The sequence below is a fragment of the Hyla sarda genome, chromosome 5 (genome assembly GCF_029499605.1).
Source record: "Hyla sarda isolate aHylSar1 chromosome 5, aHylSar1.hap1, whole genome shotgun sequence".
NCBI lineage: Eukaryota > Metazoa > Chordata > Amphibia > Anura > Hylidae > Hyla > Hyla sarda.
In genome coordinates this window covers 285,586,728-285,604,191 of record NC_079193.1, presented here as the reverse complement: position 1 = coordinate 285,604,191, position 17,464 = coordinate 285,586,728, and the positions used below count along the sequence as shown (strand labels likewise).

The 17,464-nt window shown below is 43.0% G+C and overlaps 1 protein-coding gene across 5 annotated transcripts in view; it reads right to left on the bottom strand.

The window, feature by feature from the left end:
* The window catches only part of SNTG1 (syntrophin gamma 1), a 647,197-nt gene that overhangs the window by 40,223 nt on the left and 589,510 nt on the right, over positions 1-17,464 (bottom strand). The gene's annotated exons all lie outside the window — the stretch shown is intronic.

Genomic DNA, 17,464 nt, shown 5'->3' with positions numbered 1-17,464 from the left:
TATAAACAGTTGTTTAACCCCTTAAGGACTCAGCCCATTTGGACCTTTATTTTTACGCTTTCATTTTTTCCTCATCCCCTTCAAAAAATCATAACTCTTTTATATTTTCATCCACAGACTAGTATGAGGGCTTGTTTTTTGCGCGACCAGTTGTCCGTTGTAATGCCATCACTCGCTTTACCATAAAGTTTATGGCGCAACCAAAAAAATACTATTTGTGTGGGGAAATTGAAAAGTAAACCGCAATTTTGCAAATTTTGGAACGTTTTGTTTTCACGCCGTACAATTTATGGTAAAAAAATGACATGTGTTTTTGATTCTCTGGGTCAATACAATTAAAATGATACCCATGATAACATACTTTTCTATTACTGTTGCGCTTAAAAAAAATCGCTAACTTGTTAACCAAATTAGTACGTTTAAAATCCCCCTATTTTGAAGACCTATAACTTTTTCATTTTTCCGTATAAGCGGTGGTATGAGGGCTCATTTTTTGCACCGTGATCTGTACTTTTTATTAATACCATATTTGCTTATACAAAACTTTTATTACATTTTTTATAAATTTTTTTTGGAATAAAATGTTATAAAAAAGCAGCTAGTTTGGACTTTTTTTTTTTTTACGTTCACGCCGTTCACCGTATGGGATCATTTACATTTTATTTTAATACTACGGATATTTACGCACGTGGCGATATCAAATATGTATATAAAATATTTTTTTTACACTTTTTGGGGGTAAAATAGGACAATTTACATTTTTATTGGGGGAGGGGGTTTTTCAATTTTTTTTTACTTTTATTTTTTACTTTTTTTTACTTTTATTTTTACACTCTTATAGTCCCCATAGGGGACTATTTATAGCAACCATTCGATTGCTAATCCTGTTCAGTGCTATGTATAGGACATAGCACTGATCAGGGTTATCGGTCATCTTCTGCTCTGTTCTGCGGGAAGGCAGATCAGAGCAGAAGACTCCCGGAAGACAGCGGAGGCAGCTGAGAGGACCTCCGTCTGCCGTGCAGGATGATCGGATCGCCGCGGCAGCGATGCGATCATCCTGTTAAGTGATCGCGATGCTGCAGATGCCGTGATCTGTATTGATCACGGCATCTGAGGGGTTAATGGCGGACATCCGCGGGATCGTGGGTGTCCGCCATTACCGGTGGGTCCCTGGCTGCGATCCACAGCCGGGACCTGCCGCGCATGATGCCGGCATCGCTCTGATTCCCGCGGTTATGCTCAGGACGTAAATGTACGTCCTGGTGCGTTAAGTACCACATCACCAGGACGTACATTTACGTACTGCGTCATTAAGGGGTTAAAGTTAAATATATAGACACTTTATATATAGACAAATATATAGACACTTGGCTATATTTCTACTTTCCTTGCACATTTCCAGGGGGTATAAAAGAGGACTGTTAGAATGTTTGAAGAAAAGCTTCTCCAGAGTTGTTATTTCTAGTGATAACAACCATGTAACTCATTTGCAAAACCACTGGTGAATATCTGAGATACTGCCTAAAATTATAAAAGCATCACTTCTCAAGTGCACAAATGGGTATATTTCTCATTTTAGGATGGTTGACAGTGCCATGTAAATCACTGCTTTGTGTCCCCTCAGCTATCTCTTCATCCAGAACTAATAGTGTACAGTACAGATAGAGTTTATAATTACAGAGCCAAAGGGTCCTGCTGTGCAGCATATTAATCAATCAGGTCTCTGTGGGTAACATCTCATGTACTGTGGCTACAGCTTTATCTCAGTAGGGAATACAGCACTGAGGCAGAATGGCTCCTCCATTCTGTTTGTATGTATGGATGTAGTACATAACTCAAATGAGGTTAAAAAGCACAAAACGAGTTATAAATAAGTGTAGTTCTTATACAGACTAAATACAGCATATCATAGGTACATTTACAGTATGCAGGGATCTCCTTCATGGAGTAGCTTCATTTAATCAATTATTAAATAAAAGGTACATTGTTTGTCCCAGGCCACCATGTTAACTCCACTTCCAAAATGTATCTATACATTTTCAATAACTGTCGGATGAATGCTCATTCAGCTGACAGTTTTCTCACTTGGCCTCCTTATACAGATGAATGTTAGGCATGGCTGAATAGTTATGTGTTCTCTATGAGAAGGGGTAGGCCACAGCCAGACAGCTCTGACACTAGCTTAAAGGGGTACTCCGGTGAAAACCTTTTTTCTTTTAAATCAACTGGTGGCAGAAAGTTAAACATATTTGTAAATTAGAATTCAGGTAGAAAACAGACATGGTGCACATCTACAATCTTGCACAATGATCTAATTGCTTCTCAGCATAATTTCAAAAACTAACAGGTTGTTAGTATATATGTTTTGATCAAAAAGTACAAAGCCCACTCGCCACGTCAAGGCCACCTATTTAGAGTGGGTCCCTAACGTCCCTAGAAAAAAGGTGAGGTGTGGGGAGGTGCGACTCATGGACTGGTTTGAGTGGCATTGGGGCCGCTCTGCCAGTGGGTCATTCCCCCTGTGGGCACTGGTGTCGCGGCGATGGTGGTCGCCGCCCAGTGCTACACCATTTTATGCTAGGGACGTTAGGGACCCACTCTAAATAGGTGGCCTTGACGTGGCGAGTGGGCTTTGTACTTTTGGATCAACACGTATATACTAACAACCTGTTAGTTTTTGAAATTATACTGAGAAGCAATTAGATCATTGTGCAAGATTGTAGATGTGCACCATGTCTGTCTTCTACCTGAATTCACATTGTGTTTTCTATCCCCTCTTTTTTTTTTTTTTGAACATGTTGTCTGCCCACCCCCTCAGCCCAACCCTATATAAGTAGTAGTTAGCTACACATGGGCCTTTTCTTTCCTGGCAGCCTCCCAGTCTGACTGGGAGAGCATGGTAAGTGAGCTGTAGCATCCTGTTCACACTGGTGTGGTGCTGTGCGGCGTCTGTTGCTGCCGTGGCGCCGTGTCTGCGGGGAGGTGCGATCCATGGACTGGTTTGAGTGGCATTGGGGCCGCTCTGCCAGTGGGTCGTTCCCCCTGTGGGCACTGGTGTCGCGGCGGTGGTGGTCGCCGCCCAGTGCTACGCCATTTTATGCTGCGGGGAGCTGTAGCATCCTGTTCACACTGGTGTGGTGCTGTGCGGTGTCTGTTGCTGCCGTGGCGCCGTGTCTGCGGAGAGGTGCGACCCATGGACTGTTTTGAGTGGCATTGGGGCCGCTCTGCCAGTGGGTCGTTCCCCCTGTGGGCACTGGTGTCGCGGCGGTGGTGGTCGCCGCCCAGTGCTACGCCATTTTATGCTAGGGACATTAGGGACCCACTCTAAATAGGTGGCCTTGACGTGGTGAGTGGGCTTTGTACTTTTTGATCAAAACATATATACTAACAACCTGATAGTTTTTGAAATTATGCTGAGAAGCAATTAGATCATTGTGCAAGATTGTAGATGTGCACCATGTCTGTCTTCTACCTGAATTCACATTGTTTTTTCTATCCCCTCTTTTTTTTTTTTTTTTGAACATGTTGTTTGCACTCTTCCCCACCCCCTCAGCCCAACCCTATATAAGTAGTAGTTAGCTACACATGGGCCTTTTCTTTCCTGGCAGCCTCCCAGTCTGACTGGGAGAGCATGGTAAGTGAGCTGTAGCATCCTGTTCACACTGGTGTGGTGCTGTGCGGCGTCTGTTGCTGCCGTGGCGCCGTGTCTGCGGGGAGATGCGACCCATGGACTGGTTTGAGTGGCATTGGGGCCGCTCTGCCAGTGGGTCGTTCCCCCTGTGGGCACTGGTGTTGCGGTGGTCGCCGCCCAGTGCTACGCCATTTTATGCTAGGGACGTTAGAGACCCACTCTAAATAGGTGGCCTTGACGTGGCGAGTGGGCTTTGTACTTTTTGATCAAAACGTATATACTAACAACCTGTTAGTTTTTGAAATTATGCTAAGAAGCAAATAGATCATTGTGCAAGATTGTAGATGTGCACCATGTCTGTCCTCTACCTGAATTGACATATTTGTAAATTACTTCTATTAAAAAATCCTAATCCTTCCTGTACTTATTAGCTGCTGAATACTACAGAGGAAATTCTTTTCTTTTTGGAATGCTCTCTGATGACATCACAAGCACAGTTCTCTCTGCTGACGTTATTATAATAACAATAATGCTTTATTTATTGTTGTCCTTAGTGGGATTTGAACCCAAGTCCCCAGCACTGCAAGGCAGCAGTGCTAACCACTGAGCCACCATGCTGCCCTTAGCATACATCTGCTATGCATCTGCTATGCATGGTTGCTAAAATGGACAGAGATGTCAGCAGAGAGCACTGTGTTCGTGATGTCATCAGTGTTCCAAAAAGAAAGGAATTTCCTCTGTAGCATTCAGCAGCTAATAAGTACTGGAAGGATTAAGATTTTTTAATAGAAGTAATTTACAAATATGTTTAACTTTCTTCCACCAGTTGATTTAAAAGAAAAAAGGTTTTCATCAGAGTACCGCTTAAACCCTCAGAAAACAAAAGAGTTAGGCAGTGAAAATTCATCATGTCCAACCCTTTTCTCCACCAGTATCATCAGTCAGTACAGAGTCAAGAGGTCACCATATACCTTACACAGTCAGTCAAAGCTGCCTGTGGCAGTGGGGTCAGCTGACTTTTGTATAAGGTATATGGGCACCTTTAGATGAATACAATATACACCTGCAATCTACATATTTATATAAATACAATCACTAACCCCTATGTAAGTATGTGAGAGTGTTATGTTCAGTGCTCCGGCTGCACACGCTGGCCGTGAGTGCATGGCCCCGTCACCTCCTGATGCCATCGGGCTGGGATTCACATCACAGGACGCGCCCGCATGCGAATCCCAGCCCGTCACTTACCTAGTGCTTCTCCTGCCTCCTCTCCTTCTCTGCTCCGGCTCGCGTGTCCCAGTCCAGTCCCCTAGGGCGCGCGCTGGAGCTGGGAGATTTAAAGGGCCAGTATGCTCAATAATTAAGTGAACACCTGTGGCTCAGTTTCATAAGTTCCTCCACCTCCCACACTTCCCTAACAGTTGTTTGTTGCCCTAGTGCCTGAGTGAAAGACCATGCCGTGTATCGTACCCTTTGTTCTGTGACCTCGCCTTGCTCCTTTGCCTTCTGCCTACTGACCACTTGATATGTTCCTGACTACACTACTGTGCCACCTGCCCTGACCTTCTGCTATCCTGGCCACGCGTTGCCGTTTACTGCCTGTGCCTTCAATTTCCTCAGTCGCCTGTGTGGTTGAACCGTGACAGGGGTAGCTCACATAAAGGATCCCAAGGATCAATGACCTAAGTGAGGGGTGGACTTAACATATGTTATTCTTACTGCAACTCAGCCCAATGGGACTGAGTAAAAAGGTCCACTTGTTATCCCTCACTGTGGTTTTGTTAAATTTTACTTTTATTATAGTAAATAGTAATAATGAGAGGTTCTGAGGACTTCACACCTGTGACAAAACATGTTAGTGGGGGCTCTGTGAAGAGTTTTAATAACAGCATCAGCACTGTCATCGGCACACTGCAGATGTGCTGCACTGATTTCATAGTGATTGTTCTGTGTGACGACAGTATACAAATAATGATCCAGTGCGGATGATGCTGGGTTTTTAATTCTGCGCACTAATACTATTTACCATAATAAAAGTTATGTTTTACAAAATTGCAGTGAGGGATGACAAGTGGACCTTTTTACTCAGTCCCATTGTGCTGACTTGCAGTAAAAAAAAAAAAGTGCCTGGGGTACCGCCTGCCGCAGCAAGTCCATCCCGCTTTGCGGCAGGCAGGCTCTGGTGAAAACCAGCGTCACCTTAGACTCCGCTTCCTGGTACGGTCCGTGTCATCTGCCACACAGGTCCAGCGGATCCACTACCACCAGTGTTCCTGTCTACTGAAACGTGAGTGTTACAGAGAGTTAGTATTTAAAGTGGCCATTCTGCCATCTTGGCCATGGGCATGAACTCACTTGGATTCCCTGCATTACAAAATTCTGCTCTTGCTACTGTAAATAGATTTTTTTTCTAACCTTTTTATGCGAGATAAGGAATGTTGCATGTTATTTTTGTATTTTTCCAAAGCAATTCCAATAATTATAGAAGTAAGAAGCATTTTGCTTTGCTCAGGACTTTTTTGATTAAAATGTGAAATGTATCCAAATATATGAAAAAGCTAAATATATGGGTAGATCTCTCAGCTATATTACCTTTGCATTGTACTCTTCTGTGTTAACTTTATATTGGTTTACCTTCCCTTTCTTCCTCTAAAACATTCTCAGTCATTTTGCAGATCAATATCTGAGTTTTCAATAAAGCCTTTGAATTTGTACTTCTAGAACTGGGGTTAAATGATGATCCCGATAAAGTGTGTCTTAAAATATAAATTCTCAAATAAAAGGTTATCAGTAAAACCTTTGATACTCATATTTCTAGAGAGCTGTACTCAGCAAATCATTTCTCTAATAAATTCTCTTTACTTTGTATTCTGCAATAAAAAAGCACATTATATAAGTGAACCTTTAGAATTATCTACAAAGTCTGTTGCTGTTTAAAATACTGCCATATGCTGTACATTAATTCATTCAAAACGAAATATATGGGTATATGGTATAATGCTTCCCCTTCACTGTAAATGATAAAGATATAAGAAGTCATTTTAGGGTTCAGTGACCATATAAAAGCAGAAGGCTGTATGCCAAGTGCATTTATTTAGGTTATGGGAGTTCCAGATGACTCTTATAATGTGTAGTAGGAAGTTCATTATTCTCGATAACACACGACTCAGCTTCTGAAGGAAAGAAGCTTTATTTGAAATGAAAGGGGAAATTCACTGTCCTCCATTAACAGATATATATGATGCACCCTAATCTTTGTAGTAGCTATGAGTTATGCTTTACGGTATTCTGCAGCAACGGGGACACCTAGTTGTACAATACACAATGGGGCAGCTAAATACCTCTTTTAGACATCTTGGCTTATGCAGGTTCAGCTGGTTCAGCTCCTGGAATTTGCGGTAAATAACTGCTATTACTGGGGGACGCTGCAGTTGATCACTCTTTTTGGCCATTCAAGTACCATAGTTTTCACCGTATAAGACGCGCTTTTTATTCCCCAAAACTGGGGGGAAAAAGTTAGTGCGTCTTATACAGAGAATACCACACCTACCCCGACGGTCCCTGCGGCCATCAACGGCCGGGACCCGCGGCTAATACAGGACATCACCGATCGCTGTGATGCCCTGTATTAATCCTTCAGACGTGGCGATCAAAGCTGACCGCCGTGTCTGAAGGGAAAGGGACACTAACCCGGCTGTTCAGTCGGGCTGTTTGGGACCGCCGTGGTGAAACCGCGGTGTCCCGAACAGCTTACAGGACACTGGGAGGGACCTTACCTGCCTCCTCGGTGTCTGCTCCATGCCGGGATCCCCTGCATGGCCAGCGCTCTCCTTCGACGGCATCACGTCGTCACGCACGCCGTCCCGTCATCCAATAGGAGCGGCGTGCGTAGCGACGTGATGACGGCGACGGAGAGCGTGGATCCTGGGGAAGAACACGTCCGGAGCGTCGGGGACACCACAGGGACGCGGCGACAGTGATGGAGCGACATCCAGGGCAGCGGTGACGAGCGGTGGGGACACGTGAGTATTACCTCCTATACCAGTGGTCTTCAACCTGCGGACCTCCAGATGTTGCAAAACTACAACTCCCAGCATGCCCGGACAGCCGACGGCTGTCCGGGCATGCAGGGAATTGTAGTTTTGCAACATCTGGAGGTCTGCAGGTTGAAGATCACTGTTGGGTTCAGAATCTTTTTTTTCTAGATTTTGCACATTTAAAATTGGGTGCGTCTTATATGCTGGTGCGTCCTATAGGGCGAAAAATACGGTACCTCTCCTATGATGTAAATATTCTCTAATGGGGCTAATGGAAATGGGTTGTCTTGATGAGACAACCTATTTCATATTAGAGCAAGATCTACATGTCAGTCTATCAGTGTTCAGGAAAACTGGACAGGAAACTTTCTGCAAAGGTGATTTTTGACCTCTCTTCGAAAAGACAAACAGTGCCAAAGCCAGTTATCTCTGTATAGTGGTCTGGGTCTGACATCCCTAGGAGTTTGCAATTAAAATACTTAGCCTCCATTGCCCTCATGAATGATAGATAACAGCAGAAGGATTGTATTATTTTGCCTGGATAGTTAGGCTTGAAGTGTGGCCAGATAGTAGGACTGGGATTTTACTTGGTTGAGGCAGTCAGAAAAGCAGTGAGCTAGAACCAAAAAAAGAAGAGAAGGACGGGTTGGGTCCCTAAAAGTGAGGTCTTTGGGAACAAGTATTCTTAACCGTGCAGATCTTGTTTTTTTTATTTTATTTTATTTTTTTGCCTTCTAGGGGCAACAGTGAGGGAATAGTCCGCTAGGCAGTACCTGAGGGTATGGTGACATTGAAGGAAGACTCAGTGAAAGGCAGGGCCCAAGAGAGAGAGTGGCAGTCATCAGTAGGAACTATAACTAATGGGGACCTTTGTGAAGGGAGAGGATCCTGTGGAGTCAACAGGATCTGAAACTGCTGAATATGACAAAAGTTGGGAAAAAAGAAAAAAATCCTTCCCGATTTCAAGATCGCAATCAGAATAAATCCCTAGGACTATGCCCCACCTTCAGAAATCTAGTGCCCATAACTTGTAATATGTACTGTATATATTTTTTCAAGAAAGCCCTCCCTTGAACTTAATGAATCAGCCATAACAACATCATGTGACAGAGTTCTGTAGTCTCACTGCTCTTACAGTAAAGAATCCCTGTGTGTGATGTCTGTAAAACCTTCTTTCCTCTAATGTTATTTTCCTGATATAAATGTTTTGTTTTTTAATATTCAAGTGACACTGTTACCTTTTGTTAATGTAACCATTAAGCTTCTGTACCTGTACTAAGATTGCAGTGCTGCTGTATGTGAAGAAGCGTTAAAGGGGTACTCCACTGGAAAACTTTTTTTAAATCAACTGGTGCAAGAAAGTTAAACAATTTTTGTAAATTACTTCAATTTAAAACTCCTTACCCTTCCAGTACTTAGCAGCTAGTGTATGTTCAAGAGGAAGTTCTTTTCTTTTTGAATTTACTTTCTGTCTGACCACAGTGCTCTCTGCTGACACCTCTGTCCATTGTAGGAACTATCCAGAGTAGGAGCAAATCCCCATAGCAAACCTCTCCTTCTCCGGACAGTACCTAAAATGGACAGAGGTGTCAGCAGAGAGCACTGTGGTCAGACAGAAAGGAAATTCAAAAAGAAAAGAACTTCCTGTGGAGCATATAGCAGCTCATAAGTACTGGAAGGATTAATATTTTTAAATAGAAATCATTTACATCTGTTTAACTTTCTGTTGATTGATTTTTTTTTTCCAGGGGAGTACTCCTTTAACCCCTTAATGACGCAGTACGTATATTTACATCCTGCGCCGGCTCCCGCGATATGAAGCGGGATCGCGCCGCGATCCTGCATCATATCGCTTCGGTCCCGGCGCTCATCAACAGCCGGGACCCGCGGCTAATACCACACATCGCCGATCGCGGCGATGTGCGGTATTAACCGTTTAGACCGTCGCTTCTAAAGTGAAACTGAAAGTATCCCGGCTGCTCAGTCGGGCTGTTTGGGACCGCCGCGGTGAAATTGCGGCGTCCCGAAAAGCTGATTGGACACCAGGAGGGCCCTTACCTGCCTCCTCGGTGTCCGATCGACGAATGACTGCTCCGTGCCTGAGATCCAGGCAGGAGCAGTCAAGCGCCGACAATGCTGATCACAGGCGTGTTAATGCACGCCAGTGATCAGCATAGGAGATCAGTGTGTGCAGTGTTATAGGTCCCTATGGGACCTATAACACTGCAATTTTTTTTTAAAGTGTTAATAAAGGTCATTTAACCCCTTCCCTAATAAAAGTTTGAATCACCCCCCTTTTCCCATAAAAAAAATAAAACTGTAAAAAATAAATAAATAAACATATGTGGTATCGCCGCGTGCGTAAATGTCCAAACTATAAAAATATATCATTAATTAAACCGCATGGTTAATGGCGTACGCGCAAAAAAATTCCAAAGTCCAAAAAAGCGTATTTTGGTCACTTTTTATACCATTAAAAAAATGAATAAAAAGTGATCAAAAAGTCCGATCAAAACAAAAATCATACCGATAAAAACTTCAGATCACGGCGCAAAAAATGAGTCCCCATACCGCCCTGTACATGGAAAAATAAAAAACTTATAGGGATCAGAAGATGACATTTTTAAACGTATAAATTTTCCTGCATGTAGTTATGATTTTTTCCAGAAGTGCGACAAAATCAAACCTATATAAGTAGGGTATCATTGTAACCGTATGGACCTACAGAATAATGATAAGGTGTAATTTTTACCGAATTATGCACTGAGTAGAAACGGAAGCCCCCAAAAGTTACAAAACAGCGTTTTTTTTTCCGATTTTGTCGCACAATGATTTTTTTTTCCGTTTCGCCGTGCATTTTTGGGTAAAATGACTAATGTCACTGCAAAGTAGTATTGGCAACGCAAAAAATAAGCCATAATATTGATTTTTAGGTGGAAAATTGAAAGGGTTATGATTTTTAAAAGGTAAGGAGGAAAAAACGAAAGTGCAAAAACGGAAAAACCCTGAGTCCTTAAGGGGTTAAGTAAAATGTATCTGTTTGCATTAGATTTATGTGTTATTATTTACTTCATAAGGGGAACTATGCAAGAAAACAAGCCTTACATTACATGCATAATGTAACATATTGCATATTGGGTCATGAGATTATACCACAAAAGGTACATTGATTATGTGTATTAAATTGAGAAATAATGGCACATATTCAACCAGTGAAAATTCAACCAAATATGTAGCATTGGGTCTTATGCCATTTTCAGTGAGGAATACAGTTTGGAACATGTTATGTAAAGTTGTTCATCCTTTAAACTCTTTCTGCTATGTGGTTTCCTATGCTGCTTGATTACCCCCTCACCCTCCTAGTAAAATATTTTTTTGTTGTATAATTACTGATTCCCTAGACAAATTATCCTCAAGTGACCACAATAAATGTCATTTTCCTTTGACAACATGCACAGACATTGCAATATTAAAATGTCAGGGTCATCTTTTCAGAATCACAAGGATACGCTTGGAAGCTAAACAACAGACGGACCTGCGAGTCAAGAGGGAAGACCTGGACGAAGCACTATCCACTGGCCTAGGTGTTGCTAATTAACCATGCGCATCACTTCTATCACGGTTTTATTAGATTTCATGCTGTTTTGGGATCCATTCCATTGAATTATGTTCATCCTATATTATTAAATGGTACTACTCTAACTACCCATTACTTATGATTACTGTGTGTCACACTTTGCACATATTTCTGGTGAATCTTCCTGTGACGAGAGACAGGAGGACTACGGGATCTAGTCATGAAAAATCCTATTCTTCACTGCAGAGTTATAGGTATGACTATAAAATACTTTGAAACTGCTTATGTGACGTTTTTATTTTTCAAGATGACCTATAATGATCTACCGGATATGTCTATAATATCCGCAACATCCAAAGACATGATTCTGCAAATTAATATTTCTACATACAGCTGAGTGATTGCTTTAGTAACATTTATATAACTGTGTCTTGTATTTGTTATGTATTGTTCCTTGGCCATGTTGTTTTCTTTGGCCAATCTTTACTTTGTTGTAAATTTCTCAAAAAAATCCAATATAAAATTTTTAAACCAGAATCACAAGGAACTCAAGTATGTTCTTTATACAATAATGTTGGTTAAAGTGTAAACTTTAAGTCAGATGGCCATAGACTGTAGAACAAACACACAAACATTATGTACCAAGCGAAGGTCTAAGCATGCAAGAAATAATATAGGAATATAAGAACAAGACATAAGTAGTTACCAAGGGCAATTGGGAAGCAATATACTAATTAATCAAATTTAATCAAATGTGTTAGGAAGGTCCAAATTCTGCTCAGTAGAACTATGGTGGGTCCAAATATCACGTGCCCATCTGTCTAGGCCCTAAAATATTTTCAATTTCCTCTGAATCAAGCAAAAATATACATTTTCCCTTACCTTTTTTGCAATTCTGACCACTGTCACTTTATGCATTAACTCTGAGATGCTTTAACCTTTGATTCTAATTCTGAGAGTGTTTTTTCGTGACATATTCTACTTTAACATAATGGTAATTTTTCATCATTACTTGCATCCTTTCTTGGTGAAAAATCCCCAAATTTCATGAAAATTTTGAAAAATTTGCATTTTTCAAACTTTGAAACTTTTTGCTTGTAAGGAAAATGGATATTCCAAATAAATTATATATTGTGTCAGGTTTTTACTACTGGGAAATGTTGTTTCAGACTTGCAGGATTCCACCTTATTTACTATGGAGATCACAGATAGAGATGAGCGAATTTCTGAAAAATTCGACTTGACCGTTTCGCTGAATTCTCCGAAAAAATTTGGTTTGGACCGAATTTCTTTGCAGCAAATCGCTATTAAAAATGGCTATTTCTGGCCTACAGAGAGGCTCAATAGGGGTGTAGAACACTTTGCCTTGTCCTAACACGCACAGGGTGTGTGCTGTGTCAGTGAAATAATACTGTTATTCAGTATGATATGCAGATTACAGGCATCACTATTAGAATCACTGCCGCAGAGTGTCTGGATGGGGCAGTTTTTTATGTAATTTTTTATTAATTTAATTTTCATTTATTAACATTTTTTGATTACCCATTATGGTGAGCATCGAGCTGGCGGTCCTCTGCCAGGCGAGATACCACCTGTTTTAGCCTGTGCATCTCAGCCCCCCCCGACTGTGAAAGTGTGAATGTTTCATTTAATCAGTTATGGTTCATTGTTATCGCTCCAAGATGTTTCATTGGATTCTTGTGATAATTCTACAGGTACTATGACATCGTCGACCATAGGGCCTTAGTCTTGAAAAGATTAAACAGATTTTTTTTTTATTTTAATTTAAGATTTATATTAGATTCACAAGTTTAATGTGCCAGCGTTTACTTTGAACAAATACTGTATGACCACAAAACCCAATCTAACAAGGAGTCACATGACGGCACAATGACAGAGCCTAGAGGCAGCGGCACAATAACAGAGCCTAGAGGTGGAGGCAGCATGAGGAGACCATAAACTGGCAGAATGACACAGCCTGGAGTTGGTGGCTGCATGAGCAGCACATATAGTGGCTGAATGGCACAGCCTGGAGTTGGCGGCAGCATGAGTAGAACATATAGTGGCTGAATGGCACAGCCTGGAGTTGGCGGCAGCATGAGTAGAACATATAGTGGTTGAATGGCAGAGCCTGGAGTTGGCGGCAGATGTGGAGACCATATAGTGGCTGAATGGCACATCCTAGAGGTGGCGGCAGCATGAAGAGACCATATAGTGGCTGAATGACACAGCCTGGAGGTGGCGGAAGCATGTGGAGACCATATGGTGGCAGAATGAGACAGCCTGGAGGTGGCAGCATCAGGAGTCCGGAAAGTGACCCGGTGACAGAGTGGTGTGGTAGCAATCCCAGTACCCGGTGACAAAGGTGGGTGAAAAAAGGTCTGATGCAGAGGAATTTTTGTAACTGGGAAGAAGCACCTTAACCCCTTGCCACAAATGGACGTTCATTAACGTCAATCTTCAGCTTCCGAGGTATGACGCGCACTCAGCAGGTGAGCGCGCATCAAACCAGGTGGGTCCTGGTTGCTATAGGCAACCAGGACCCACGGCTAATGCGTGACATTGCCGATCGGGCTCATGTCCAGCATTAACCCTTTAGATGCGGCGAGCAAATTGATCGCCACATCTAAAACTAAAGTAAACATTGCCGGTTGGCTCAGTGGTGCTGTTTGGGACCAAAGCGGTTAAATTGTGGAGTCCTGACAGCTTGCAGGACAGGAGGAGGATCCTTACCTACCACCTTGCTGTCCGATCGCCGAATGACTGCTCCATGTCTGATATCAAGCCATGAGCAGTCGAGCGGCAATAACACTGATCACTGATCAGTGTGTGCAATGTTATAGTCCCCTATGGGACTATCTGTGTATACAGATTTTTTTTTGTAGCAAAAGAATATCAAACCTATATAAATTGGGTATCCTTGCGACCATATGGACCTACAGAATAAATATCAGGTGCATTTTTTCCACTGCACTGCGTAGAAACAGAAGCCGCTAAAAATTACAAAATGGTTTTATTTTTTCAATTTTGCCCCATAAATAATGTTTGTCTGGTTTTGCCGTAGATTTTGTAGTGAAATTGTTAATGATATTACAAAGTAAAATTGTTGGCACAAAGAACAAGCCCTCATATGGATTTTTAGGTGGAAAATTGAAAGTGTTATGATTTTTAGAAGGTGAGGAGGAAAAAACAAAAGTGCAAAAATGAAAAATTGCCAAAGAGGGAAGGGGTTAAATCTGTTTGGCACTATCCATATTTGTGGCACCATGGTCAATCTACTCTGATGCATCAGGCATTGGTTGTTGGAAATCCTGGCTGATCCATTCTTGATTCATCTTCACAAAGGTCAGTATCTCCAAATTTTTCCTGGAGAGACAAGTTCTCCTTGGGGAGACTATGGCCCCCGCCGCACTAAACACCCGCTCTGATGGCACGCTACTGGTCGGGCAGGGCAAACTCTGCTAGTTGCAGCCACAAATCAAGTTTGGCTGCCTAGAAGTCCAGAGGATCTTCAAGGTGTGTTGGCATGGTCATGTCAAGGTATGCCACCGCCTGCTGGTTCAGGTCCTGCTCCAGGTCTACCTGCTGCTGATGAGTTGCTTCACTATGCGGGTGAAGAAAGCTACTCATCAGCCACTGTAGACTCAGGCTGCTGCTGATGGAGCTGGTACTGCTCCTGACACCCCTCCCCAGCAGCCTAGGCAGACCTGCAAGTGAATGGACGATAGCGCAGATAGGCATCGCCAAACTGACTACGAAACTGATGCCATCTTAAATTTTTGTATATTTTTCTATCCATTCCATTATGTATCATTTGATATAATACTTAATACTGAATCAGGACTCCGGGTCTTATATGCTATTTGCATTTTCCACTTTTTGTATGCTGCTTTTAACTTTGTGATGGCAACTATATGTATACGCTTCTACATGTATATATTTGTTATGCTATGATTAAGGATACAGCTCAATCCGAAACGTGATGGTGTATTATTTCTGTATGTATCCATTGTTCCGTGAATAAATAGTTCCTGATTTTACTCAACATACCACACTGGACATTGTTTCCTTTCTGTCTGTTCATGTGGCCTTGTCCATGAGTCATCTCTTGTCCATAACTCATGGACAAGCCAGATGCTGCTGCAAGCAGTGTCCCAGTAGGTATCGAGACCCCTGGTGGTGGTATTTTTAGGAGCAGTTTTCTTTTTTCTTCTTTATAAAATGCTTGGGGATCAGATAGTGCCCATTTAAGACTTTCCTTGAGGTAATTCAACTTGAAATATACCCTATATTAATTAATTGTCTATACAAGACAATGTAGAAGGTGTATGAAATTTATGGATGAAAACATATTAACAGAGAAAAGTCATTGACCACTATAGTCTCTAGAAAGGGATATAGAAGCCTCACGCCCTCCCCCAAAAAACAGGCTGTTACAAGGAAGAACTTTATCTGTGTGTATATTTTTGCCATCCGCCCTCAACTATGCCTCTGGCCGCACAGTGGATGTGACATTATCCCCCATCTAGTTACAGTCTACATAGAAAATCTTATATGTGAGCTGCAGAAAAGAAGAGGAAATTGTTGGAGTTACTTTAACCCCTTAAGGACCCAGGGCATATGGGTACCCCCTGGCTCCCTGGAACTTAAGGACCCAGGGCGTACCTGTACACCCAGGGGAATTTCGATCCCCGCTGCGCACCGGGATGGGCCTGGATCGAGATGACTACTGATATCTATTAGAAAGCATCCCGTGCAAATGCCCAGGGGGATCCTGAGACTGGCAATTTGCGGCAATTCTGGGCTATACGGGTCTCCGGTGACCCAGAAAATAAGGGGGATCGGGAGTGTCCAAGACACCACCGATCCCCCTGAAGGGATAGGAGTGATGTGGCAGGAGTGCCACCCCTCCTATCCCTGCTATTGGTCGGTCAGAAGCGACCGACCAACAGCAGATCAGGGCCGGGGGGGTAAAGTTCAGTTCCCCCATTCTGCCCACCCACAGTAGTCCGGGCAGAATGGGGGAACTGCGGAAGAGCGGCGCCGAAGGTCACTTACCATCGGCGGCAGCGGGCAGCGATGACGTGCGGCTTGCTCCCTGGTGAAGACTACGGAAGCCGGTGAGTTGCCCAGCAACATCTGGAGGGCTACAGTTTGGAGACCACTATACATTAGTCTCTAAACTGTGGCCCTCTAGATCTTGCAACACTTCAACTCCCAGCATGCCCACACTGCAGTTTGCTGTCTGGGCATGCTGGAATTTGTAATTTTCCAACATCTGGAGGGCCACAGTTTGGAGATCACTGTGCAGTGGTTTCTAAAACATGGCCCTCTAAATCTTACAGAACTACAACTCCCAGCATGTATGAACAGCAAACGGCTATCTCGCCATGCTGGGAGTTGTAGTTGCGTACCTCCAGCTATTGTATAATGACATCTCCCAGCATGCCCTTCGGCAATCAGTACATGCTGTGAGTTGCACTTTTACAAGAGCTGGAGGCACACTGGGTAGAAACTACTGAGTTACATAACAGAACTTAACTGAAGGTTTTCCAACCAGTGTGCCTCCAGCTGTTGCAAAAGTGCAACTCCCAGAATGCAAGGTCTGTCAGTGAATGTTGAGAGTTGTAGTTTTGCAACAGCTGGAGGTCCCCCCCCCCCATGTGAATGTACAGGGTACATTCACACGGGTGGGTTTACAGTAAGTTTCCTGTTTCAAGTTCGAGCTGTGGCAAATTTTCCGCCGCAGCACAAACTCCTAGCAGGAAACTCACCGTAAACCCCCGCCAGTGTGAATGTACCCTAAAAAAACTACACTACACTAACACATAATGAAGGCTAAAACACTACATAAACAGCCCCTTACATGCCCCCCCCCCCCAATAAAAAACATATCACACAGCAGTGTTTCCAAAATGAAGCCTCCAGATGTTGCAAAACAACAACTCCCAGCATTTCCAGACAGCCATTGACTGTCCAGGCATGCTGGGAGTTTAGCAACAGCTGGAGGCACCCTGTTTGGGAATCACTGGTGTAGAATACCCCTACGTACACCCCTACGCAAACCCTAATTTAGTCCTCAAATGCGTATGGCTCTCTCTCACTTCGGAGCCCTGTCGTATTTCAAGGGAACAGTTAAGGGCCACTTATGGGGTATTCCCGTACTCGAGAGAAATTGTGTTACAATTTTTGGGGGGCTTTTTCTCTTTTTACCCC